A 25622-nucleotide genomic window follows, 5' to 3' on the forward strand; every position below is an offset into this window, starting at 1 on the left:
ATACATATTGGATTGATGGATGAATAATTAGTTACATATTATATAGATAAAACTGTATGAAAAAAATAAGTTTGCCTAGAGATACCAAAAAAAGTTTGGCAAGAGTTTAATAAAATGTTTGCCTTGATATAAAGTTTGCTATGGCGTGCACATAGTTGATGTAAAAGTGGAACATCCCTTTAAGAAATGTTGCAAAATGTTAAAAAAAAGAAAAAAAAAGTATCCTAGCCTCCCAGCACAATTGGCATATTTTCCTCCAGAGCCTCCTCCTGCAGATCCCTAGTAGGGTGGGAGGTTGGAGGATTCTACTCCTCTTGCAGCTCTTCATCCTGCACCTCCCTCCTCACACCAGCCCAGTGCAGCAGTGCAGTGCAGCTCCTCTGTCCACCCCAGTGCAGGAGGAGGAGGACAGCTCCCTGAATACATCAAACAGCACTTGTCCCCGTTTGAAGCTGCAAATCCGGAGCACTTTGTTATGCTAATGAAGTCTGACATCACTTGTGTGATCAAAGCCAATGACACGGAATATAAGCAGGTTGTGGAGCGGTGAGGGGCAGAGCAGCCTCTAGCTGGCAGTGTCCTCCAGGACTTCGCACAGGCACCAGCACCTTCCTCTCCAGGACTGTACAGTGCGCTGATCCCACTTCTCCTCAACCCCATGGATGATCTGTGGGATCAACACTTCTCCTCCTCCTCCTGACACCCAGCACCAGGGATATTACACTGGCTGTGCCTGCGCTCTGTCTGGGACTGGGACTGACTGACTGACTGCAGGGAAAATTAGAGGGATTCTGCTTTGGCTGGACAAGTGATTCTGAGCTCACACATCATGGTGAGTGCTGGGATTCTGTGCATGGAAAGAAGGGAGGTGATGGATTGTGGGGCTCCTGTGCTTGTCAGGGGTGAACCCTGTCTGTATGGACATTAGACTTATCTGATGTTTTCACTGCATGTCCCAGAGAGAGGAGAAGAGGGGAGAAGAGAGGAGAAGGGAGAAGAGAGAAAAAGGGAGAAGAAGAAGGGAGAAAAGAGGAGAAGAGGGGAGAAGGGAGAAGAAGCGGGGAGAAGAAGAGGGGGGATGAGAGGAGAAGGGTTAGAAGAGGGGCTCCTAACAACTTTATCTTCAGCGACTCTGCTATTTATCATTTATTCTATTCTATCCATCGAACTATCCCTTTCTCCCTCAATAATATGTCTATACCTCTATATCTATCTATCTATCTATCTATCTATCTATCTATCTATCTATCTATCTATCTAATCTGTGAATCTATCAGTCTCTCTCTCTCTCTTTTTCAATTATCTATCTATCTATCTATCTATCTATCAGTCTTTCCCTCAATAGTCTATATATACTCCTCTCTATGTATATCTCAATAGTCTATCTATCAATGCCTCTCTCCCTCAATAATCTATGTATCCATCTTTCTCTCTCTTTCTATCTATCTATCTATCTATCTATCTATCTATTTCAAATCTATCTATCTATCTATCTATCTATCTATCTATCTATCTCTATCTATCTATCTATCTATCTATCTATCTATCTATCTATCTATCTATCCCTCTTTCTCTATCTATCTATCTATCTATCTATCTATCTATCTATCTATCTATCTATTTCAAATCTATCTATCTATCTATCTATCTATCTATCTATCTATCCCTCTTTCTCTATCTATCTATCTATCTATCTATCTATCTATCTATCTATCTATCTATCTATCATACAAACTGTATATCTGTAATTATCTAGCTATCATCTATGGTCCCTATTAAATATACACATATTTAGGTATACACTATATAGAATCCTCATCATGTGTACATGATTTCTGCTATGTCTTTTAGGTTAGATGTGTATAGTCCTCCCTCTAATAATGACAATCATTCACACACTCCTTCTGACACTGAAAATACTTTTTAGTTTTCCTCTAAATTTCTGCTGAACTATAATATGAGTTGGTTGTGTGTGCTATGCAGGGAACGTCAGAGATATCATTCAGACGTGCTCCATTATTTATTTTGCATTGTTATAGTAAACATAGATCTGATTGCGGTTTATTTATCAATAGAAGATTTTTTCCCACTCCTACACTGGAGATTCTGGTAGAAACTGAAAGTGCAGTGGTGACTTTTAATTTGGAGGCAAACTTAAAAGTACTTTTCTTGAGTGTCCTGTGTGACTTAGAGGTGTAGATTAATAAAGAGATGATAAATCAATAGATAGATAAATAGATAGATAGATAGATAGATAGATAGATAGATAGATAGATAGATAAAGACATAGATAAAACAATATATAGAGAGAGAAAGAGAAAGAAAGAAAGAGAGAAAGAAAGTTATGTAGCTGTATTCTACATAAATTGATACATAAATAATAATGAATTTTCATGTTAGCTAGACAGATAATTAATCATGTAGATATATATTACATAGATAATTATAAAGATATATATTTGATATCTCATTATGAAGATAGATATTAGATAGTTACTTATAAAAATACATATTAGGTCATTAATTATGAAGATACATATTAGATACTTCTAAAGACACATATTAGGTCATTAATTATGAAGATACATATTAGATACTTAGTTATAAAGATACATATTAGGTTATTAATTATGAAGATACATATTAGATAGTTACTTATAAAAATACATATTAGGTCATTCATTATGAAGATATATATTAGATAGTTAGTTATAAAGATACATATTAGGTCATTAATTATGAAGATACATATTAGATAGTTACTTATAAAAATACATATTAGGTCATTCATTATAAAGATACATATTAGATAGCTCATTATGAAGATACATATTAGGTAGAAAATCATGAAGATATATTAACTTGACTGATAAGTAATTGTGTAGATACATATTGCACAGATATATCAAGTATTAGATGGATAAAGGATTTGCAATGGTCGGTATGCAGATAATGGGTGAGCACAGAGCAAAGATGATGGATACTTTAGCAGAATACAGAATGGCTTGAAGGAGGCACTTTGGGTGAAGAAAGCAGTAAAGAAGAATTGGAGATAAAGGCGTAGAACAATAAGACGGGAACAATACTAGGAATGTCTTGGTGGGTAATCATTACAGGGCTGCTGGTGCCACATAAATTGGAGAAAGACATAAAGAGTGTGGGAACAAGGAGCCCCCTAAAAAGAGGTCCAAGTTGAGTAAAAACTTTGGCACCACCAGAAAAGATGAGATGGACATCCGTATGTCTAGACTGGAACTTTCTTGTTTTAAATATTCTGTTTCTGGTGCAGTCAAATAACCATGTAATTAGAGGGTGCATTTTGTTTTTTATAGGAAGCAAGGATCTCCGTAGCTCGTAGTAACCATCCAAATTTTGCCCGCAGGAAGAGACAAATCATTGATATGCTTTATTAATGTATGTTTTCATGAAATTCTATGCTATCTCAGCAAATTTCCTTCTTTCTAAACACCCAACCAGTCTCACAGATTTTATATTTTTTTCATATCAGGTTCTGTAAATTCCTAAAAATGTTTTCACATTTTTAAAAATGTTTTTTAAATGAACTTTTATGCCTTTATTGGGTGCGTAAGTGAGCGCAGGTCACCTTGCTTGAGACATATCAAGGTAAACTGGGCCACAGACATAGAATAATGATTACAACAAGCAAAAGGCAGAACAAGTTTTAGATTGGAGATTGCAATTGTCCGGCTTTATAGTATAAGGATATACAACTTAAAACACAGAAGACCTCGGGTCTGAATTTTCTGTTTCTTGTTGTTTGTTCGATTGTTCGTCATTGTGCAACATTACAGTCAGAATATATCTTTTGAGACAACAGCAGGTGAAAATTCAGTCATTGTGCAAAATTTAAAACTAAAATTACAGATGCTTGAATGGTCAGGTCTAAACTTGCTGTATCAGGAAGGAGAATATTTTTGTCTGTCTTGGTTTTTAGGCTGACTATAGAGAGGTAGATATCTTATAGAGGACGATGGGTCATGAGTAGAAATGAGTGGCAAAATTTGTGCAAATTTTCACAACCAATTGATTCCAGCAAACTTTTCCAAAATTTTGCTTAAAGAGAAACTTAATTTTCGCTTAGTCCTCTGTGGATGAGACATTTTGTTTGGGACCTTTTTCAGTAAAACAGATAAAGTAAATTGGAGAACCTTTGCTCAATAATCCTAAATAATTTTTGCAGAAATTTCTATGCTGAATGCTAGGCGAGAGATAGGGGCCTGCAATCCCACTGTTATGAGATGCAATGATTTGCCACAGTCTTCTCTGCTACTCAAGTAACCTGTGGAAGAGGCAAATTTTGCATTGGAAGTTTTGTTTCTTTTTATTTCTAAGAAAAGGGAAAACCACTACCTGTTTAAGAAACAAATTACCACCATGTTTTGTGACCTTGGAAATGCTTTGGCTTGCTAAATCTTACATTTCTTGCAGATCGTTGCCAGTAATGCTCAGTTCTGTTGCAGGACCATGTATGGGCAGTTGAACGGCTAAACTTTATAGGCCATTTATATTTGTCAAAAGTTCAAAAATGTGCATGAACCTAAATTTATACTGTTGTCGTTCAGTTGCTGTGTGTGAGGTTGGGTTGATTTTCAAAAAAAATTGGGCGATTTGCTAAAGAAGTCATTTTCAATCAAGCCTGTGGTCAAGGTACCAAGAGATTTCCAAAAAGAAAATTCCACTGAACTTGATTTGGAATGTAAAGATAATAGGAACTAAACTGAAAACAGCTACTTTAGTAAATAAAGTTTTTTTTACGTTGACCTACCATTTGTACAGTTAAAGAATTTATTCTGGTTATGCATTCTGACAGATGAGAATAATTCCTAGTTTATACTCTGCCAGGTAGTTTACTAAAAGGGAAACTTATACCTTTGCAGGCTACAATTGTTTCTTTGAGTTTGGGGAAAAATATGGGTGATTTTTGAAATTTCCAGTAATTTTTTTTAAATTGATTAGAGTAAAAAATAAAAAAGACTCCTCTATTGTCTTCTATCCCACAATGTTTCTGTATTGTATGACAGCACAGGATCAGTTGCAGAGTCTCGTAACTAAACGATGTTTCTACAGAAATCCATCTGGGCAAAAATATGTGTCGAATTGCAGCTAAGTCCTATCAAAGTTTCAAATTGCCTGTTTGGTTTACATTGACCATGCATGTTCCTTTACTAGCGAGGGGTGAAAACTGTTCAAGTGATAATGTAGTCATTTAGGGGCTAACAGTCAGTTGATAATGAGCACTTTATAGCCTTGTTGCTCGTATTCACACAGAGATTTTCAGGTTTTGTGATCTTTCGGAATGCGCTATTTCAGAACATTGGCCAGGTTGTGAGTTATGATTATGGAAACAGTGATTGCGGAGGATTGAAGGAATGTTCATGCATGAAGGTCTTTCAGAGATCCGCGTTGTTTAATAAATATTTCCTGTAGGATGTAGATTGTCTTTCATTAACTTGTTTGCATGTTATTTTGGGGTCTCATTTAGAGTCAACATTTCCAATTTGTTTTCATGGAAATAATGCTTTCTATATACTCATTTTCACCATATGTTCACCAAGGTAGAAATACGCAAGGATTTTACCATGAATTTCCACAATTTACAAATACTTTTTTAGCCTTTTTCTTTACAAAAGTACAGTGCAAATTGCTGTTTACTATATATATCTGCAAATGAAGGGCAGCACAGTGGCTAAATGGTTAGCACTCCCGCCTGTCAGTACTTGTACAGTACAGGTCGTCGGTTCAAATCCCAACCACGGCACCACCTGCCTGGAGTTGGCATGTTCTCCCTGTGCCTGTGTGGGTTTCCTCCGGTTTCCTCCCACACTCCGAATACATGCTAGTAGGTTAATTGGCTCCTGTCCAGGGGCAGACTGACCATTTAGAAACTCGGGCACTGCCCGAGGGCCTGGGGTCAGTAGGGGGCCCCATGAAATGCCCCTGGTACTTTTTTCATAGGCTTTTTTGAGTTTGGGCAAGGAAACAGGGGCCCCATAATCCCCTATTGCCCGGGGGCCCCATGAGTTGTCAGTCCACCCCTGCTCCTGTCTAAATTGGCCCTAGTATATGAATGTACGTTAGGGACTTTAGATTGTACGCCCCTTGAGGGTTAGGGACTGATGTGAATGTACACTATATATGTGTAAAGTGCTGCGTAAATTGACGGCGCTATATAAGTACCTGCAATAAATAAAAAAAATAAATGATTGGATATTCAAAGTAACAGGAACTTATTTCTTACATGATTGGATAATTGGAGTGAATATTCACACAATGTTTTGAGTGAAGATTGACAATTTCTTTGGTAAATCATTCTCAAAGGCATTGATTTCAACAAAAATTTCACTATGAGTGGTTGATTTACTAAAGGAGTTAAGCAGGTACACTTTGCAAAGTAAAATTTCACTTTGCCAGGAGGTATTCACTTACCTTAGTGAATGTTGTGAAAATTTACTTTGCCGGCAATACCCAGTCACAAGCCAGGAAAATGAAGAAAAACAAGATTTTTGCTTGCGCATGATTGGATAATTGAATTCAATATACATTCACCTCATTCACTAAGCACAGTGAGAATTTCATGGCAAAGCAACATGCAAAGAAACATGCCTCACTGAGACAATTTTGATAGATCGTAAACAAATGGTTCAGGTGCTGAAAGAACTTTCATATTGTTAGTACACATGATGGATTGTATGTGGGACACAACATCTTGTATAAGAAAGATGTTTTCTGTCTTTAGCACTTTCTTTTTTTCTTTGTCATTTGTCTATACTTTATATTCAGAAATCACTTTATTATCCCAGAGAATGGGGGCTGAACTGTCAACTCAGGTTATAAAGCTTGTGGAGTTAATGGACCCACTTTTTCTTGAGTTCAGACTCCAGATAGCAGGTCATTCTTTTCTTCATACCTTGCATAATATGTACCACAGTTTAAAACGTTTCCAAAGGTATCTAAACTTTTTCTTTTGATAGCATATAATGGTGTGAACATGGGTCAGAAACCTGTTCCACATAAAGTGTCAATTTACAAGTATTAGACAACCAGCATGTTATTAAACAATAAGGTACGTAGACCTCCGATCAGACCCACTTCCTGTACATTAGGACCTTAGATGTGCCTTAATTTCTGCACCTACAGATCCCACCGCAGCCGCAGTTTTCACAACTTCTGGCCCCAGAATAGCTACAGTTTCCACAACTGACCTCTGATCAGTCCCAATTCCTCCACCTTCATACCTTAGATCACCCAAAATCCTGTACCTTCACACCACGAATCACCCTAAGTTCTACATCTTCAGATCACAGATCACCCCAATTCCTGCACCTCCACATCTCAGAGCAGCTCCATTTCCCATAAATTCAGACCTCAGATCAGTCCTAATTCTTGCACCATTGGACCTCAGATCAGCCCCAATTCCTGAACCTTCAGAATTGCATTGGGTCTTTCATTTATACCTACTGCTGCTGGCTGTTACACTACTTCCACACTTCAGATCAGGTCCAATTTCTGTATGTTCAGAGTTCAACTCAACTCCTATTCCTGCACCATTACACCACGAATCACCCAAAGTCCTTCACCTTCAGACCTCGGATCATTCCAATTGCTGCACCTTGACAGTTCAGAGCAGCCCAAAATCCCACAACTTCAGACCTCAGATTAGTCCCAATTCTTGCACCATCGGACCTCAGATCAGCTGCAGTTCCTATACCCTCAGAATCATGGTGGGTTTTTCATTCATACCTACTGCAGCTGGCTGTTCCACTTGAAGGAGAAGTTTAGACTGGAAATCACTGAGTAGGCACAGCTACTCCAGTGTACGAGTGGCTGCCCTGCTGCATTCTGAACAAAGAAGATCAGCTGCCCGGCATGGGAACTTTCAGGGAATGCATTTGGGTTTTTGGAATCAAGTGTTTTTCAACTGGATGAGGTGGAGAGGCAGGGTGGTGATGTCATGCTCGCTACTTCATCCAATCAGAGAATGCTTTGCAAAGCATTCTCTAAATGGCGCCCATGCCGAGCGGCTGACCTCCTGTATTGAGAATGCAGAAGGGCATCTGCTTGGCATAGGACTAGGGATCACCTGAGTAGTGGTGTCTATTTCAGTGATTCCCAGCTTCCAGGAGCCAGGTATAGTACATACATACTTACATTGGTCCAAGCTGGATCACTGTAACTAGGTTTTAAGTGTGCGCAGCCTATTGCATTAGGGTGTGCACCCCCAAGCTTAAACACACGTGTATCTTTCTGATCTCCCTGTGGGCTCATTAACTCCCTGCCTGCAGATTCAGAGTAAAAGAGAAGTGCTTCCACACTTCTATAAGCAGAGCTACTCAGTGGGAGATCTTTCCCATCTCATTGGCACACAGAGCAATAATAGTAATGCACATGGGGTGATTAGGGGTTGCCCAGGCACATCTGGCAGACCCTGTGCGTGCCCCTATGAACTAGGTATGAAATCTCCACTCCTGTTATGTTTTGTTGCTGTCAAAGTCCCGGTTTGGTAGATTCACTGTATTTGTCTGAAGTCCACAAAAAAGTGATGGGAAATAAAAAAAATTGTTTACTTATTTTTAAATTTGAATGAAGCTTAGGAAAAATACAATTCACTGAACTCTGTCAAGAACAGTGTGTTGTGACACCCTGATGTGTGTTGGTGTGCAGTGCACTGCGTTAAATTGTAGATACTTTGCATATTTAAGCAATGCACCTGTATGGCGTACTCAAGGCACATTAAAAATGATATTCATTGTGTCCTTACATTCTGCTTATGTTGATCATAGACTGTTTTTGCCTTGGTTATACTATAAGCTGAAATCTTTTAAATACTCTCTTAAAATATTAAAATACCCATAGTTTCAGATATACCATATATATATATATATATATATATATATATATATATTGGGCCGGTGCTAGACTATTTTGCTCCCTAGGCAAGACTAGCTAATGCAACCCCCCCTCCAAAAAAAGGAAGTTTTTTTTCAAAAAGTCCGTCAACAACCAGAAACATCAGCGGCAGCCATCATCAGAGTATGCCAGCTCTGTATGTGGAAGAAGACGTGAGAAGGTGCCACTAAGTGCAGTATTAAGAAACCAATTTATAAAGCAAGCGCTGTTAAACACTTACAAGACAAAAACATTAAATGTCACTTATCATTGATAATGGTCACTGTCAGTCCTTCCTGTCCTAATGATCAGCCAGTGTGAGTCTGGAGCCATGGGTGAAGAGATGGAGAGATGCCAGGACACCGCTGGACAACCGGAAGTGCCTGGACCGGCTTGGAATGCACACGAGGCGAACAAGGTCTGGTGCCTTGGAGGACAAGTTACAGGCTCAGAGCTCTCTGCTCCTTCTTGAGGCCTGGAAGCACACTGCTGTATCCCACTACTTTTGGGCACAACAGCGGCTAGATGGACTACAGATACCAGCATGATAATTTTTGCAACAATTAAATAAAGTAGCAAAAACAAAGTGAACACAAAACCAGAGGGAAAAAAACACTCTATGCGATATAATTCTCTGCAAGCAGGAGAGCAGGGAAACCAGTGGCTGTGACTGCACCCTAGTTGGCTAGCAGTAGCGTTGGCCCATTATATTAAAACAATAAATAAATAAATATATATATATATATATATATATATATCAGGGGTGGACTGACAACTTGGGCACTGCCCGAGGGCCCGGGGTCAGTAGGGGGCCCCATGAGATGCCCTTGGTACATTTTACATAGGCTTTTTTGAGTTTGGGCAAGGACACAGGGGCCCCATGATCCCCCTATTGCCCGGGGGCCCCATAAGTTGTCAGTCTGCCCCTGATATATATATATATATATATATATATATATATACATACACACACATACAGGTATATATATATATATATATATATATATATACATATATGCATAGTCCCTTGACCTCTGAGACTATATTGTGAGATCTAACTAAAACATTCCATTAGCAAAGTGCCCATAGAAATGTTTTAAAATGTTTGCAGTTTGAAGCTGTGAAAGATTTGGAAAATGATTAGTAAAGAATCACCTTCGGACCTTCCTCCAGTTCTCCAACATTGAGGAACCCAACTTTCCAGGGACATCCTAGTAATGTAATACAAGGACGTTTGACAAGTGACTTCCATCAAAGCATTTTTTTTTGCTTGGAAATAGTGGGATCATTGTGATTGCAAATGAAAAAAGAGAGAGGGTCTCGCCCTCCAAGAATTATTCCAAGCGCCGTAGGATCTATTTTAATCACTACAAACATGTCCTTCTTCCTCCAGTGTGTTCCACGCCTGGGAGGAAGGTCTGTCGGGGAGTGGATCAGCTCCCTGTAATTTTGACCTAATTAAAAATAAATGTCACTATAATTAAAGTCTATGCAAGGCATCCACCCTCACCACAACTGTGTTAACAGCCCAGGAGCTTAGGGGGCTTCGAAAAGCATTTGCCGCAGAGGACCTGGATAGTGATAAATAGACCAAAATAGTCCAATATGCAATTAGCAGCTGCAGTTAGGGACTTGCCCTATCGCTCTTCGCTGATAAAGTCAAGTAAAGAACTTTTCCAGATTAAATCTTTTCAACCAGCCACTCAAGGTGATGCTTCTAATAGCTGCTCTCGCCGGCATAAAAATACCAGATGTAATCCCTAAAACAAAAACAGGGAAAGCTCAGAACACGGCTGGTCAGGTAAAAGAGTCTCAGAATACTTGTATAGACACATGTAGCTCTCAAACTTTGCTCAGTTGTTAACAAACATGTTTCATCTCTACGGCTTTTTCTTTAGGGATTAATTAAAGCTTTCTCTTTTTAAGGGATTATCCTAGCCAAGTATCATTTGGGAATACCTCCTTGGACGCATCCCCACTGAGAAAAGTTTTTGTATTATTTGGAGTTGGTTGCAAGATAGGTTGATGGATTTAGGGGCTGTTCATACATTATGTTGCAGTAACGTGATAAAATGATCGAATGATCCAAAATAAATGAGTCATCTATGGCTAGTCTTACTGTGCATTACCGCAACACATGGTGTGTTTGGGTGCCATTCATTTTGACTGTGGAGGTCATAAGTGGAATTTTTTTAAATCATCTCCAAAAAAGGTGTTTATTTCAGGCGTAAATAGCCAATGCTCCTTGATAATTACAGCTGACACCCAACGTTTAAGGGTTTTCTCTAGTTGTGGTCAATGGACACAGGATGCTCCTAAAAGAATCCTGATGGCTATGGTATTGGACAGACTGGCTCTTGAATTCAAAGTTAATTGGTCCACTGTTGGTTTATTTAGCCAAAATAATAATGTGCTTTGGTAATGCCTTATTATTTTTTTTTTTTATCTGCACCCAATTTTGATTTTGCACATAACTGCAGCTTTCCACAACATAAATGTTGGTCATTGAGGTGCCCTGTGCTATTAAAAAGAGGGGTCAGGTCTGTATTTTCACTTTCAATATTTTTATTCCTTCCACCCTCCTTTCACACAATTACATATATAAACTTTTAATTATAACTTTTAATATGCAACTACTGGCCTGCACTTTTGGGAAATCTACAGCACATGTGGATGTGTAACCAATGGCATATTTACCACAAGGCAAACAAGGCGTTTGTCTAGAGTGGAGTTTTTCAGGGGAGCAGAGCCACCCCCCCTGAAGAAGGGACACAAGAGGTATTGGGACCAGGGGGGATCTGAGAGAGACTGCTTGACAGTGTATGCAGATCCCGACTCTTATTCCTGGGGATGTCCAGAGCTGTGAAGGTGAGTGTCTTTCTCTCTCTTGCCTGGGAGAGGGGCGGGGTTTGGAGGGATTGTGTTGACGGGTGTATAGGTGCGGTGCTAATAGAAGGCTCTCTTGGCCATAGGGATGTTGGTGGAAGGCTCTCTCTTCAGCAGGGGGTGGAGGGTTGGTGGGCAGCTTTTAGTGGGTTGTTATTGGAAGGCTCTCTCGGCTGGGGGGGGGAGGGAGCCGGCCTTTGGCGGGTGTTAGTTGAAGTTTTTCTTTGGGGGGTGATGTGGTGTTGCTCGGTGTCAGGCTTTCTCGGCCAGGGTGAGGGAGGGGCCTATGTTGTCGGTTCGTGTCAGGCTCTCTTGGCCAGAGGGTGTGGGGAGAGGTGTAGGTGGAAGGCGTTCCAACTTTCGTGTTGCCTTGGGCAGCACAAAATCTAAATACACTATTGTGTGCAACCGCATGACATCTCTCTGCCACTTACCGGGTGGTCCATCGTGTAGGTTTTTAATATTCCAGCATTGTCCCGCTGAGATGCTCTTGTTCTCTTCCACCTCTCTGTCCCATGCTATCATATTAATGATTACATCAACAAGAGGCCTGCTGTCTCTTCCTGGTTCAGCTGGCACGCCTCCTGATGAATTAGCGCTAGGCACCCTCCATCCTCCTTACTGAATGAAGCACTTTGCCACCTGGGATATGTGATGTGCATATCCCAGGAGGCAAAGGGAGGATGGCAAAGGGAGGCATATGGGGGGGGGGGGGGGCAGGGTCACACTTTTTTTAACCAAAACTAAATTAATAAAAGAATGCAGTGCTATGGGGACCCAGGCAGACCTGTGGCATCATCTGGACCAGAGGGGTTGGCTTGGCCACCTGACCTGCTTTTCTTCATGGTATTCCACCACGATTATACGTAAGTCATGAATATCTTATAATATTTGGAATAACCACTACTTTGTGACTCTCCTCCGGAAAAGGTAAGGGCTTACGCCCTAGTATGTATTTGTGGTTTTTATGTGTACTAATGTAACTATGTGAATGGTGCTGTTTGAACATTCACACGTTTGTTTTGCTTTGTTCTTTCTCTCTGAAATGGAAATTCAAATAAAAATGATTGAAACAGGAAATAAAAAGAATTCAACAGGGATTGTGGGAGCCCCTCATAATGGTCATAGCAGGTGTACAGACTAAGGAACTCAGTACAGAGATCTACACGGAACTGTCAAATTATAGTGCACCTTCACTCTCTTCCACACGTTCTTTCCATTCCACCCCTCCTCCCATCCTGCAGAAGTATGGCACTGTTTTTTTTGCCTTTTCATTTGCAAGAATGTACAGCCCCGCTTTCCCATGCACTCCATTTGGCGAATGATGCACACTGCCCGCTATGCCTCCTGTGATATGCACGTCAAATATCCTAGGAGGCATAGCCTTTCATTCAAGGAAAAGAGGTGGGGGGTGGGCCTATCAGGGCACCATCAAGAGGCCCGAACTCAGAAGCACCGACGGACCTCGATGACATCAGAGAGAACATGGCAACGTGGGACAAAGTGGTGACAGGGCATGAGAGGAACTCAGTTGGACAACACTGGATCCACTGGATGGGTGAGTATCTGAAAAATGCAAAAATCATCTTTGGGTAAGTGGGGCCAAAAAAAAAAATTGGAGGTCTGTTTTAAAGATAAAGGCTGTAGCTGCTGACTTTTAAAAAATGCACACTTATGTACCTGTCCTAGGCTCCAGTGATGTCCTCACCCGACCACCCAGCTCTTTGCCAGTTGTTGGTGTCGACATCTTAACTGTGAGGGAAGGGGGGGAGGCACCAGAAGTGGGAGTGGGTACCTGTCATTATCAGGTGCCTGCTCCTCCCCAAAAAGACATTTCAAATATGGGAGGGGGGAGCAGAATTTCCATTTTTGGGTGACGTTCCACTTTAACTCTTCAGATTAAAAAATATTTTAAGTCAGGTAGAGGGAAAACTTCCATTTTATTGCAAATCTGTTGAATCATATTTATTATTTTATTGATGTGATCCATTGATCCATGTGAACAATACTGGTAGTTGTCCATTTAAAGGCCACTTGTGTTTTAGGCTTACTGGCCCTTTAAGTAGGAGCTGTAGACCGTGGGCCATCAAAGGACTTCACATCCCTCTGTATATGAGCAGAGATGTGTGGGGGGTTTAGGAGGGGGACAGACAATTCATGGTGTAAATGTGCTACTCTCTGACTTGATGGGACCTCTCTGGCACTCCCTTTATGTCTTCTCTACAGGCACAGTTGGAGATGAAAGATGAGCTGCAAGCCATGCTAGAGGACATGAACACCCACATTTCATACAAGGGCAGAGCACATAGCTCGGGGGCTCTATACACTGCCCACTGTCCACACCAAATATCTTCCTGAGTCAGCACAAAACATTTTCACTTTTCCATCTACAGTATCATTTACATATCTATCTATCTATCTATCTATCTATCTATCTATCTATCTATCTATCTATCTATCTATTTATCTCTATCTATCTATCTATCTATCTATCTATCTATCTATCTATCTATATCTATCTATCTATCATTGTTTATGTTTATCCGTATCTAATTGTCTGTAATTACTAATCTCATCTCACATTTTCTCTCCATCTATCCATCCATCTCTTTCCATCCATTCATCTTTCCTTTCTTCCTTCCTTCCTTCCATCTCTATCTATCTCACTATCTATCTATCTATCTATCTATCTATCTATCTATCTATCTATCTATCTATTTGTAATCTCTACCTGTCTATCTGTCGTTGTTTTATCCATATCTGTCTGTCTATAATTGTAAGCTCCGAGGAGCAGGGCCCTCCTAACCCTTTTGTATTGAACTGTATTGTTGCTGTATTATCTCCCATATACTGTAAAGCGCTGAGCAAAGTGTTGGCGCTATATAAATCCTGTATAATAACAGTATAATTACTAATCACATCTCACTCTCTATCTCCATCCATCAATCCATCCATCTGTATATTATCTATCTATCTATTTATGTTTTATCCATATCTATCTGTCTATAATTACTAATCTCATCTCACTCTTTCTCTCCATCTATCCATCCATCTATTTCCATACATTCATCCTTCCTTCCTTCCTTCCTACCTTCCTTCCTTCCTTCCTTCCTTCCTTCCGTCTATCTATCTATCTATCTATCTATCTATCTATCTATCTATCTATCTATCATATCTATCTCCATCCATACATAACATTATCTATCTATCTATCTATCTATCTATCTATCTATCTATCTATCTATCTATTATCTATCTATCTATCTATCTATTTATCTATCTATCTATTTGCAATCTCTACTTGTCTATCTATCTTTGTTTTATCAATATCTATCTGCCTATGATTACTAATCACATCTCACTCTCTCCATCCATCAATCCATCCATCTGTATATCATCTATCTATCTATTTATGTTTTCTCCATATTTAGCTGTCTTTAATTACTAATCTCATCTCAGTCTTTCTCTCCATCTATCCATCTATTTCCATACATTCATCCTTCCTTCCTTCCTTCCTTCCGTCTGTCTATCTATCTATCTATCTATCTATCTATCTATCTATCTATTATCTATCTATCTATCTATCTATCTATCTATCTATCTATCTATTTATCTATCTATCTATTTGCAATCTCTACTTGTCTATCTATCTTTGTTTTATCAATATCTATCTGCCTATAATTACTAATCACATCTCACTCTCTCCATCCATCAATCCATCCATCTGTATATCATCTATCTATCTATTTATGTTTTCTCCATATTTAGCTGTCTTTAATTACTAATCTCATCTCAGTCTTTCTCTCCATCTATCCATCTATTTCCATACATTCATCCTTCCTTCCTTCCTTCCTTCCTTCCTTCCTTCCTTCCTTCCTTCCTTCCGTCTATCTATCTATCTATCTATCTATCTATCTATCTATCTATCTATCTATCTGTCTGTCTGTCTGTCTATCTATCTATCTATCTATCTATCTATCTATCTATCTATCCTTAATCCATCATGTTTATAGTTAAAAAAATGTATTCTCACTTTATCTCTCTGTATAATACATAGGCTATTCACATCCTACATAGTTCACTGAGAATACTCAAAGAATTCTCGATTTTGTATCTTCCCCCTGTCACATTGTAACAGTCAAGAAGGAAAGGAGGAGGTGTTAGAAAGAAGTAACACTGGGTGTACACATAGATTTTTTTCTTTCATCCTTTAGGATGAGCTAAATAACATTTTACAGATCCCTCCATCCAATCCACGCTGAAAAGCAAACATGGACAAATCTCCCTGTCAGGATATCATATTCTGACAGCTGCCACATGTAACTGTCAGAATACCAAACAGAGGTTCCATCTAGTTGTATACAGGCACTGTTGGGATGAAACATTTAATCTCAGATCCAGGGCTTTTTTTCTCAGAGAATAAGTGCAGGAACTCCCCACTTTTTGAGTCACCCATTGTCTCCACACCATACCCACCTCCAAGCACTGCCCCTTGGTTCCACCTTCTACCCACCTGAAAGCACTGTCCCTTGGTTCCACCTTCTATCCACCTCCAAGCACTGCCCCTTGGTTCCACCTTCTACCCATCTGAAAGCATTGTCCCTTGGTTCCACCTTCTATCCATCTCCAAGCACTGCCCCTTGGTTCCACCTTCTACCCACCTGAAAGCACTGTCCCTTGGTTCCACCTTCTATCCATCTCCAAGCACTGCCCCTTGGTTCCACCTTCTACCCACCTGAAAGCACTGTCCCTTGGTTCCACCTTCTATCCACCTCCAAGCACTGTCCCTTGGTTCCACCTTCTACCCACCTCCAAGCACTGCCCCTTGGTTCCACCTTCTACCCACCTGAAAGCACTGTCCCTTGGTTCCACCTTCTATCCACCTCCAAGCACTGCCCCTTGGTTCCACCTTCTACCCACTTTCCAGTACTGGCCCTTTTAGAGAATACAGAACCAAGTATAATTTTGTGGTAATTTGTATGTAACGTGTTAATGATAACAAGAAAGCTGTAAAAATATAGTAGATCCCCTGAAGCCAGCAACAGTTAGACCCACCAGCATCAATGCCCCCCCCCCACAACAAAATACTTCCCCAGTAATTATAGACCCCCAGCAGCAACAACAGATCTCCCAGCAGCCAGCATGAATAGGCCCCCAGCAGCCAGCAACAATAGACTCCTCCCTCAACAGGAGATCCCTCCCCAGGAACAATAGGCCCCCATGCAAAAATGGATTCCCATCAATGACAATTGATCCACAGAATCCAACACCAATAGACCTTCCAGTACACCCCAGCACCCCTTGCCATTACATACATTCAGTGCTGCATGTGCCGGAACTGCATTCCCCCGTGTTCCCACTGAAAAAAATCCTTGCTCAGATCCTTTGATTTTTCAGTTGAAGAATTTTAGACAGAAGCATGTCAACAGGGCCACCAACATAATGAATTTCTACCATTTCATCAGGAACTGGTCAAAATCCACTTCATGTTTGGCCAGATGAGAAAGATGGTTACGATTAGAGATGTGCACAACAACAAAAAATGTGTTTCATTTTGGACTCACTCGTTAAGTTAATCATTTTGTTCTGTCACATTCATTATGTTAGAATGATTTATATATTCAGACTCGTTTGATATAATTGGATTCATTTGATATAATATGGAAGAATAGCTGGTTGTTAGGAAATGGGCGGCCTCCATGTTCTTAATAACCATGACTCAGCTACTGTCAGCGGGATTCCCTGCTGACAGCAGAATATAAACAGAAATATTGCTGGCATTAAAAAAAAAAAAAAAAACAGTATAGGGGTTGTGACGGACGCAGCGTCAGACCCCAGCCCTTCTCACAGACTTGTGACCAAAGGACTAGCCAATCTAAAACTGTGCTAACAATGCCACGCTCAGCTGCACCCTACACAAAGATTTTCCAGCTAATGGACCAGAATCTATGTACCGCAGCCTGAGAGCGATTGTTACTGGGTCAGGTTAATTACGCAATTAACCCTTCACACTGCCACCACCTCCTTTTTGTACAGAGTAGGAGGAAACTCGCCAATCTTACCAGTAACACTATGATGTTTGAATAAGCGTCTGTATACACACTGTCATCGCAGGCAGATGTATCCAGAGGTTTTAAAACACACAGTAGCGCTCTTCAGAGACAGGGATTCTTAGTTTGCATTAAAGAGCTTTAGAAACAGTTCAACACTTTTCAGATAATAGGATTTATTACTAAAAAGGTCAAAATGAGCAACAAAAAAGAAGTTTAGAGAGGTAGAGTACTTGTGGTCAGCCTTGGTTTAAGCAGATCAAGGTCCTGAACAAAAGATTTCCAGGTCCTGTGCTGAACAGGAGACCTGCTGCAATGTGAACACAGGAGGTTAGCCGCTCAGCATGGGCATCAATGAGAGAATGCTTTGCATTTTCTTAATGAATGCAAAGCATTTGCTGATTGGAGAAAGTGGAATGTGTGAAGTCATGCCCTGTCTCTCCACCTCGTTCAATCAGAGACTGGTTTGCATCTATTCAGAAAATGCAAAGCATTCTCTGAATGATGCCTATGCCAAGAAGTTGACCTCCTGTGTTCAGAATACATCAGGCTGGCCTCTCAGCACTGGACCTGGAAGCAAGTGGAGATCATTGGAGTAGCGGTGGTTGGCCAGCTATGATACAGTATACATAGTTGCATTAGTCCAAGCCACACCAATGTAACTATGTACAGGGAAGGAAATAAGTATTTGATCCCCTGCTGATTTTGAATGTTTGCCCACTCACAAAGAAATGATCAGTTTAAAAATAGAATGGTAGGTGTCAGGGGTGGACTGACCATTTGGAAACTCGGGCACTGCCCGTGGGCCCGGGGTCAGTAGGGGGCCCCTTGAGATGCTCCTGGTACCTTTTTCTTAGGCTTTTTTGAGTTTGGGCAAGGACACAGGGGCCCCATGATCCCCTATTGCCCGGGGGCCCCATGAGTTGTCAGTCCACCCCTGGCAGGTGTATTGCAACACTGAGAGACAGAATAGCAACAAAAAATTCAAAAGAGATGCAAGTCTAACAAATTATGCACTGATTTGCATGTTCATGAGAGAAATAAGTATTTGATCCCCTATCATTCAGCAGGATTTCTGGCTACCAGGTGTCTTTCATACAGGTAACAAGCTGAGATTAGAAGCAGTCTCTTAAATGGAGTGCTGCTAATCTCATTTTGTTACCTGTATAAAAGACACCTGTCTGCAGGAGCAATCAAACAATCAGATTCCAAACTCTCCACCATGGCAAAGACCAAAGAGCTGTCCAAGGATGTCAGGGACAAGACTGTAGACCTACACAAGGCTGGACTGAGCAAACAAACTATCGGCAAGCAGCTTGGTGAGAAGGTGACAACAGTTGGTGCAATCAAATGGAAGAAAAACAAAACAACTGTCAGTCTCCCTTGGTCTAGTGCACCATGCAAGATCTCACCTCATGGAGTATCAATGATCATGACAACAGTGAGAAATCATCCCAGAACTACACATGAGGATCTTGTCAATGATCTCCAGGCAGCTGGGACTACAGTCACCAATAAAACAATTGGTAACACACTACGCCGACAAGGATTGAAATCCTGCAGTGCCCGCAAGGTCCCTCCCTCTGCTCAAGAAAGCACATGTCCAGGCCCATCTGAAGTTTGCCACTGAACATCTGAATGATGCAGAAGAGGACTGGTTGAAAGTGTTGTGGGCAGATGAGACCAAAATTGAGCTCTTTGGCATCAACTCAACTCGCCGTGTTAGGAGGAGGAGGAATGCTGCCTATGAGCCCCAAGAACACCATCCCAACTGTAAAACATGGTGGTGGAAACATTCTGCTTTGAGCGTGTTATTCTGCTAAGGGGACAGGACAACTGCACCGCATCAAAGGGACAATGGACAGGGCAATGTACCATCAAATCTTGGGTGAGAACCTTCTTCCCTCAGCCAGGGCATTGAAAATGAGTCGTGGATGGGTGTTCCAGCATGACAATGACCCAAAATACACGGCCAAGGCAACAAAGGAGTGGCTCAAGAAGAAGCACATTAAGGTCCTGGAGTGGCCTAACCAGTCTCCAGACCTAACCAGTCTCCAGACCTGAAATTCTGTGGAGGGAGCTGAAAGTTTGAGTTGCCAAACGTCAGCCACCAAACCTTAATGGCTTGGAGTGGATCTGCCAAGAGGAGTGGGCCAAAATCCCTCCTGAGATGTGTGCAAACCTGGGGGCCAACTACAGGAAACGTCTGAACTCTGTGGTAGCCAACAAGGGATTTGCCACCAAGTACTAAGTCATGTTTTGTGAAGGGGATCAAATACTTATTTCCCTCATGAACATGCAAATCAGTCATCATTTGTTCGACATGCATTTCTTTTGAATTTTTTGTTGCTATTCTGTCTCTCGGTGTTACAATACACCTACCATTCGATTTTTAGACTGATCATTTCTTTATGAGTGGCCAAACTTTCAAAATCAGCAGGAGATCAAATACTTATTTCCTTCACTGTATAAAATATCCCTACCTGGATTTTCTCTTAAAGTGGTTGCAAACCCTTATACATACCCAGTGAAGTGACTGTCCTGAGGTGATACACAGAGATGGAACAAATCCTCCTGCATAAGTTGTACCTGTCTATCTGCGGTCTTCTCTTCTCTACATCCCTTCAAGGTGCTGAATTTATAAAGTTTGTCTGAAAGTTCAGAAAAAAGGGGGCGGGGCGCTGAAATTACACAGTGAAGAGAGCTCTGAAAGCTGATTGGAGGAAAGAGACATTCCCCCCCCCCTTTCACACATTACACAGGAACAGAACAGAGGCTGTCAATGTGCTGGAGGTCCCTCCCCTGTCACTATTTTTCTCTCGGTGTCAGGAAACTTGTCGAAAGTGATTCGTGCTGATAGCAGAGGAATGAAGCAGCAGACAGAAATGACACTTAGTGCTTTTGTATGAGACAAGTACACACTATAAAGGGCTATGCTTTGTTCATATTTCATGTCTGAGGTATACAACCACTTTAACCTCCCTGGCGGTACTTCTGAGTGTAGCTCGGGGTAAAGTTTCAGCACCACAAGCGGTAACCCCGAACTACACTCGGGAATACACTGCAGCGTTGCTCTGGAATCCCTCGATCACTTACCTTGTCCTTCGTTCCAGCGATGTCCCTCTCGCAGTGTCCCCTGTAATGTTCTGCGGCGGATGCCGGCATCTGTCTTCTGGGTTCCGTTCCCTGCGACGTCGAGACGTACGGGGGATGGAACTGGTGGGAAATTTGAAAGTTGTAAAAGTGACATTCACTAAAATCACATAGTAAAACATTATTGTATCAATCCATTTCACATACATTTTGTCCCGAGTGCTTTGTCCTGTGCCCTGCCTGCATTTTTACTGTTCTTTCTGCCTGGAAACTGAGAAACGTCCATGGCGTCCAAAAAGCGTCCCTTTAGGTCAAAATCGGTTTTAGACCGGCTAGAGAACAGCGATAGTAAAATTTAGAACCATTTGCAGAATTGAGTGATAATGATTTGTGGGGGAAATTCGTTATCAGACACTGAAAACGATTTTGCGACTTTGCTCAGTGATGTGCGAACTTGGCGCTATATTTCATATTTCAGTGTTTTTGGTTTGATTATATTATTGAACTAAATGTATTATTGTTATATTATTATTTTTTATGATTATTTATTAAATTATAATTTATGATTTCGTGTTTCAAATTTGATCATACCCGGGATGTTTACTAGACTCTTGTTCAGACAGATTTCAGTGAGTTATTCCTAAAAATTACAGGCCTACAATAAAAAAATACACAAAAAATGTACCACTTTGAGCACAGAAATATGGACATAATCAGACCGCTAGGGAGGTTACGCATATTAAAACTCTGCTATTTTGGGCTCATTTGGAGAATCTTGGGTCCAGATAGAAGACTTAAGGCCATTTCACATGATATGCTTTTTTATTAAAGATACTTTTATAGCACCAACAATTTACGCAGCGCTTTACATATTATATGAGGGGTGTTCAAGTCTGGACTTTTGAGTTTATATAATAAAAGTTTATTTCAAGGAGTGGAGACTGCATTTATTTTTTTTACATACTCCCTTGCTACATTTATACACTTATCCTAGTGTGTAATGCCTGGAAAGCTTCGGCACAGAAAGATTTGTCAGTACGCCTGAACCATCTTAGGACAGCCGGCTTCACTACGTCATCATTGTGTTCACCGTTCCCACAGAAAGATTAGTCTCTTGTGTAATTTCATGACAGGTTATGCATCGATTATCCAGGATTAGGCATTCCACGCCCTGAATGTTCACACGGCCAGAATTGTCACTGATGGACGTACAGCCATCTTTGAAACGTTTACACCATTCAAATGTCTTACTGCAGCTGAGCATCTCATCACCGGGCTGTGCTTGAAGTCTGTAGATATCCGTCAGTTTTATGGCTTCGTTCACAAGAAATTTCATCACCACACGCTGTTCCATGCACGCACTAACACTGTTGTCTGCCATCTTGATTAGCGGTCTCTGGACTGGCCTATCAGCAATAGGACACACTTGGCATTTACTACTGCGTGTAGTACCACCACGCTAGCATCCCTTTTTATACCTGCAAAAATAAAAGTCCCAGTTTGACTTGAACACCCCTAGTACAGTCACATCAGTCCCTGCCCTCAAGGAGCTTAGATCCCTAAAGCAGGCCATAGACGGGGAGAAAACTGGCCGTATTTTTTTTTGAAAAACGAAAAATCGGTCGTTCAATCAGCCGACATTACCACCATTGGTAAAAAAGGTCGGCTGATTTTTGTCCTGTCTACAGCCAGCTATTATATAGAATATGTGCAGAAGAAGAAATAGAATATGAATAAAAAGAAGAAACAGAATATGCAGAAGAAGAAGAAATAGAATATGAATAAAAAGAAGAAATAGAATACGAATAAAAAGAAGAAATAGAAACACAGGTTCAGGTGCCATTATTTTCTATGGCTCCTAAAACATGGTGCGGTTTTGCCATGATTGTCATGTGAAGTCCTGTGCGCTGACAACCCACGCTACGCAACAAAAAAAACTGTCTCCTTTCTTTTTTAGCTGGCTCCTAGATTCAAAGCAAATTTGACAAGCCCTGACATAAGGGGGGACCCTGCCGGGCTCAAGTTTATTTGGAATTTCTTTGTTTTGGTTTACTATAGTTCTTTCTCTGTTCTAAATGATGCTGCTTACAAAACATTTTAATTTCTTTCATTCATTTATAAAACAGTTGGGGTTTTTTTGGCCGGGGAATATTTGTAAAATATACAGAGTGGCCCTCGTGAGACCCCTGTCCTATATGAACTGTTGCAAGTATTTTGCTCCAAGAGATTTCAGAACACAACTTTTTAGCCGTTTTCAGGTCATTCATACTACATTTTGCATCTTTAATACTAGTTTGTGTGCACATTTTGAGCAGATGGCACATGGACCCTGCTGACATGTTGTATTCTTACCTCTGCTACTAATAGATCCAAAAAGAAATGATTTGCTTAATGGCCTCATGGCAGCAGAAGATACAGTTGCTGTTGGAAGGATGGGCTTGCATGTCACAGAGTCACATTTTTGTATTCTTCTTTTTTTCTGCTACCTGTCACTTGTATTCTTCAGTGTCAGCACACACAGGATATAAACAAACCCTACAACCCACGTTCTATTATTATGCAGATATGGAGTAACTAAGGCTAAAGGGGGGGATGGGAGATTGGAATCCTTTGTGCTGGATGACACTGTCACCTCTCCGGTCAAACTGTAATAGATCTTTTTCTGCAAAGTTTTCAAACTTAAAAAAAAAAGTTCAAAACAAAAGGGAAAAATGTTATCAGAATTGTGCGGTTGCACTTAAGCTGGCCACGCACTAGAATTACATTTGAAAATGTTCTTTTGGTTAGAAGGGTCAAATCAACAATCATTTTTGACCGTAATGACAAAAAATTTCAAAGGAGCAGGATAAAAAAAAATTTTCTCAAACAAATAAAATTCTGTTTTCGTTTGGGAAAAAAAAATCATACTTATTGTAAAACACATGTTCTAGGCGCAAAACAAACCTATTTAATACATCTGGGATTCCATTCATGTAGCAATTCATTTAAGGGATTTTGAATGTTAACACATTGACGGCTAGATCGAATGTTCTAATAAACAATTTTTCAGAATGTAAACCAAAAAATAAATACATTTAAAAAAATATATATATATATAATTTTTTTTTAATATATAAATATTTTTTTGCGGAACTTTTGTTCTATGTATTGATTAGTAGGGTCAAATCAACAATCATTTCATTTTAGTTCATGTTGACAAGAAATTTTGAAGGAGCAGGATAAAAAAATTTTCTCAAACGAATATCTGTTCTCATTTGGGAAAAACAATCACACTTACTGTGAATCGCATGTTCCAAGTTCAATAGAAACCTGTTTAATACATCCGGGATTTCATTCAAGTAGCAAGTCCGGATGACATTTTAAGGCCATTTGAATGTTGACACAATGATGGCAAGATCGAATGTTCTAACAAACAAATTTTCAGAATGTAAGCAAAAAAAAAAAAAAAAAAAAAAAAAATATATATATATATATATATATATATAAACAATTGGGCAGATTCATTGGACCCTTTGGCCTTTTTTCTGCCATCAACTAAACTATGTTTCTAGTTTCTGAACACAGATATTCTAGTGGTGCAGGGCCAGTTTTAGTGATGGCGTTGAACCCTTACCCTGCAGGAAGTGGTACATTTATTTTCTAAAACTCAAGAGGAAGAATTGAGATTGGGAAAATATTTTGGTAGTAAAGGAAGCTCTTTTTTCTTTTTCTGGATTAGAGTTTCCATCTGTCTATTTTTTTCAGTAGGACAGTCTGATTTTTTTTTTTGTCCTATGTTTGGATTTATTACTTAAATAATAAATTATATAATAAATAATAATATAATTTATTTATTTGTTGATTTTTGTAAAACTATTTTGCCTTTGCTCTGTACCACAAAGCTCCAGCCCTTTCTATACTAGGTCCTGTTTCCACCTTCAATTTTCACTGCTGGGTCTCATGGTCCAACCAACCAAATGCTCCCATCCAGCAAACATTGTGTTCACTGATTAGACGACAAGTGGAGCAAAAAAACAGGTCCTCTATAGCCCACAGGAGAATCCACTCCTAGTCACTACACATGTATTGCCTGGTTAGGCAGCAACCATAGGAATTTGCAAATGTATTAAAATCTAAGAAGCTGTATTTGACCATGCCCACTTTATACAGGCCACTCCCCTTTCCCACCTCTTTTGTTTTGCACAGGCTCAACGGTTGCAACCCTGTCACCAAATATTGCCTAAAGTCAACCTGTTCCCATACAAAGAAACAAGTATATATTAACCCCAACAAATGTTTATACATACTGAGGATGAGGGAAATCAAGGGACTATTTGCATCAAGATGTTCCGCATGGTATTGCACAACCCATTCACATCAAGACGTTCCATATGTTATGGCATAATCCAGTCACATCAAGATACTCTGTATGCTATGGCACAACCCATTCATCTCCGCTCCACCGCTCCGTTTCCGCCACCCCCCCCTCTGCCAATCCCTCCACTGGCTTCCGATTGCCCAACGGATCAAATTCAAAATCCTATCACTGACGTACAAAGCTGTCCACCATACTGCCCCAAACTACATCACTGACCTAATATCCAAGTACCACCCAGCACGCACACTCCGCTCCTCACAAGACCTCCTTCTCTCTAGTTCCCTGGTCTCCTCCTCCCATGCCCGCCTCCAGGAATTCTCCAGGGTGTC

General features: G+C 40.3%; 1 protein-coding gene across 1 annotated transcript in view; it reads left to right on the forward strand.

Moving 5' to 3' along the window:
- The first annotated feature begins 301 nt into the window (after positions 1–301).
- The window catches only part of WNT11 (Wnt family member 11), a 182442-nt gene continuing 157121 nt past the window's right edge, over positions 302–25622 (forward strand). Inside the window, exon 1 of the mRNA XM_089677985.1 lies at positions 302–832. The gene's annotated coding sequence lies outside the window, so the exon portion shown is untranslated. The remainder of the gene's footprint in view (positions 833–25622) is intronic.

The sequence above is a fragment of the Staurois parvus genome, unplaced genomic scaffold (assembly GCF_062004578.1).
Source record: "Staurois parvus isolate SC_StPar_1 unplaced genomic scaffold, SC_StPar_1.0 ptg000196l, whole genome shotgun sequence".
In the NCBI taxonomy this organism is placed as follows: domain Eukaryota; kingdom Metazoa; phylum Chordata; class Amphibia; order Anura; family Ranidae; genus Staurois; species Staurois parvus.